The sequence below is a fragment of the Enhydra lutris genome, unplaced genomic scaffold (assembly GCF_002288905.1).
Source record: "Enhydra lutris kenyoni isolate GAN:26980312 unplaced genomic scaffold, ASM228890v2 scaffoldscaffold39, whole genome shotgun sequence".
Taxonomy (NCBI): domain Eukaryota; kingdom Metazoa; phylum Chordata; class Mammalia; order Carnivora; family Mustelidae; genus Enhydra; species Enhydra lutris.
This window is the reverse complement of record NW_019154123.1, coordinates 31415779-31419175: the sequence shown is the minus strand read 5'-3', so window position 1 is coordinate 31419175 and position 3397 is coordinate 31415779. Positions and strand designations below refer to the sequence as shown.

Genomic DNA, 3397 nt, shown 5'->3' with positions numbered 1-3397 from the left:
TTTTTGAAGCTATCGTCCTCACTGAACGAATACGGATAATAATACAAGTAATTGGTATTACGAAATATTAGATTTGGGGTATAGTGATATTACTTTGGCATTTGGGACTATTAATATGATTTATGTGTTGGAAAAACCCAACCACTCTGTCCTCCCTGGGCTGGGGCTTCTCATTCCCTCATTCATTAAATATTTGCTAGCAGTCATTTGTGCCAGGCGCTCTGCTAGAAACTGAAGGTGTAGAGACAAACAAGAACCAACACTCCATACTGAGCGGAAGAGATTATTCCCCGGACACCAGTAACTGACGCAGGTGTGGGAAACGCAATAGGCGTTAGATAACGCACCGTGGAAACTACCAAGGAGACGTCATTTCTGGCTGACTGCCAGCAGACCTTGGGAAGGAGGCGGCATCTGACCTGGATCTCTAAGAGTGGGACTTTGGGGGGCATTTGGAAAGGGGCAGCGCATACTAGGTAGAAGGTTCAGTGTTAGCGACAAAATTCCAGGTGAGTGTGAGGAATAATGAATAGTTTGGTTTTCCTAGAACATGGGGATGAACATATGCGGGCAAGATGGGAAGTCAGTAGTGGGGAGCCTTGAAGGGATTCCAAGCAGTGGTTGAGTGAGGGTGGTTTTATCTGGTGGGGAGGATGGTTCATCTCCTCAGCTATAGAGCGAAGATGTGGAACCAAAGTGCCTTGCAGCTCTGAGAGGTTGCGAAGTAGCTGTTCTGGGAATGTGGGGATTCGTGGAACCATCTCAGTGTACTGGGACCATGGATGAAAAAATTCCGCTGAAGTGGGAAAGGGTCCAAATCAAATTGGAAGATTGTTGGACTAGGGATGATCTGTGGCAGTGCTTCAGATTTCCAACAGCTTTACATTTTGGGGAGAAGTTTGTGGAAAAAGTGCTCTTAGTATTCCTGTAACACAGGTGGCCTCATGGACATGAGCAGCAGGTAATCAGCCTGTCTCTATCTGTTCAGGGGACAGTTGTATCTTTAGATGCACTGGGAGGGACCAACAAGGAGCTGTAAACAAGGTAGCCTGTTTTGGCAGTTGAAATGAGAAATTTCTTGTACAAAGATTGCAGATTTACTTTCATGCCACTCTTTGTTATGAACTAGGCAAACAATTCTGTGCAGATGAACTGTTAAAACAAAGTCTTTTTTATCTTAAAGGAGACACACAGAGATTGTAATAGAGGACTTTATAAATGGATCTTTCTTTTTTTAAATTTTTTTAAAAATTTTTATTTATTTATTTGACAGAGAGAGAGATCACAAGTAGACAGAGAGGCAGGCAGAGAGAAGAGAGAAGCAGGCCCCCTGCCGAGCAGAGAGCCGGATGTGGGGCTCGATCCCAGGACCCTGAGATCATGACCTGAGCTGAAGGCAGAGGCTTAATCCACTGAGCCACCCAGGTGCCCCATAAATGTATCTTTCATTGGTTCTGTGTTATCTCATGTTCATGAAGCACACTATTATTTTCGTGTGCCCAAATGAAATGGGTAGATGTGGTCCATGTAAATCAAGTTACCCAAACAGACAGGTTATAGCCATTTGTCTAAGGTCTGAGTCTAGGCGCCTTTTAGATGCTTCTAGCCCCACCTTGACACCCCCCATGCAGGAGAAGATTAGGGATTCCCCAAGGTCCATTTCCCATTACTCTCTGGTTCTGCATGTAAATGTTTAAAAACTTTGTGTTGTTAGATGAAATATATATTCCATGTGCTTTCACAGCTTCTCCATGTGATGGGCTTTTGAGAAGAGGGAAAATAAGAAATGCTTAGTAGCAGTTCCTTTGGTTAATGGTGTTAATCAATGGTATAAAGAAGGAACATGCAGGCTGGAATAAGAAGACAGACCTGGAACTGAATTCTCTCTCTGCCACTTACTATCTTTGTAACTTTAGGTCTGACAGATAACTCATCGGAGCCTCAGGTTCCTCATCTGTAAAATGGTGATCATAATAATCAGCTCACAATGGCTAATTGGCCCAGGAGTGTGCTAGAAGGGCTGCTGAAATACCAGCAATGGAGGCAGTACAGTGTGAATGAGCAGAAGCAGTTAGGATAAGGAGCCCGATCTTGGAAGGAGGCTAATCTGAGTCCAGGTTGTGGGTTCTGCCCTTTCCCACTGTGTGACTTTGGGTAGGTTCCTGAACTGCTTGTGGACACCATAAGCCTCATCTTTCAAATGGGGGAAATAATTCTCTCTCGTTCATGGTGTTGATTTGAGGATTCCCCCTAGCACCACGCTGGGGAAACAGAAGGAGAGAACATCAGAGCTGAAAGGGACCTTATAAGGCCTCCTAGCCCTAATCACTCTCGCCTTCCACCACTACTGTGGAAATGCCATTTTTATCAACCCTGACTGTATTTAAACATGCCCAGTGACAGACTGCTACCTGCACAAGGTGCTCTGTGCCATTGTTGGACAACTTTCGATGAAGTTTTCCTCCTACACAGCTGAAATCTGCCTTGATATAACTTCCACATATTTGTCCTCTCCTATGTCCTATATTTTTAAAAAAAGCATTGGTCTCTTTTCTCACTAATATTTTTGTTTTTAGGTAATTCTTGATCCACATGTAATTGTAAGAAATAACACAGAGCGATCCCTTGCACCTTTCCCCAGTGATAACATCTTGCAAACTGCAGTGCGATATCACAGACAGGTTATTGCATTGATGTGATCAAGAGGCAAAACATTTCCATCATCTCTAGAATCTCTCAGGTTGCCCTTTTATAGCGACACTCTCCTCCCTCTCACCACTTCCTTAACCCCTGGCAACCACTATTTCTTCTCTCTTTCTCTGATTTTGTCATTTCAAGAATATTCTATAGATAGAATCATACGGTATCACACTTTCTGGCATTGGTTTTTTTCACTCAGCATAATTCTGTGCAGATTCACTCAGGTTGCTGCACCTATCAATGGTTTGTTTCTTTTTCTTCCTTAGCAGTATTTCATGCTATGGCTGTACCACAATTTATTTACCTGGGCTGTTTCCAGTTTTGGGCTATTACGAATAAGCTGCTCTAAACACTCATGTATAGGTTTTTGTGTAAATATAAGTCTTCATTGTCTTCAGTCTCTGGGGTAAATGTCTAGCAGTACATCTCTGGATCATATGGCAGTTACAAGTTTTTAAAGAAATTGCTTCAAGAATGGCTATGCCGTTTTATGTTCTCACCAGCAAATGAGTGATAGAGTTGCTGTGCATCCTTGTTGGCATTTTCTGTTGTCAGTATTTTTAATTGTTGTTATTGGGGTAAGTGTGTGATGTTATCCTATTGTGGTTTTCATCTGCATTTCCCAAATGGCTAATGATGTTTAACATGGCTTACTTGACATCTGAGTCTCTTCTTTGGTGAAATGTCTTTGTGTCTC

The 3397-nt window shown here is 42.7% G+C and overlaps 1 protein-coding gene across 2 annotated transcripts in view; it reads left to right on the top strand.

Moving 5' to 3' along the window:
• Positions 1 to 214: 214 nt before the first annotated feature.
• LOC111155148 (HRAS like suppressor) overlaps positions 215 to 3397 on the top strand; it is a 17707-nt gene continuing 14524 nt past the window's right edge. Inside the window, exon 1 of one of the 2 annotated variants that reach the window (XM_022515224.1) lies at positions 215 to 509. The gene's annotated coding sequence lies outside the window, so the exon portion shown is untranslated. The remainder of the gene's footprint in view (positions 510 to 3397) is intronic. The other variant, XM_022515225.1, reaches the window with a different exon arrangement.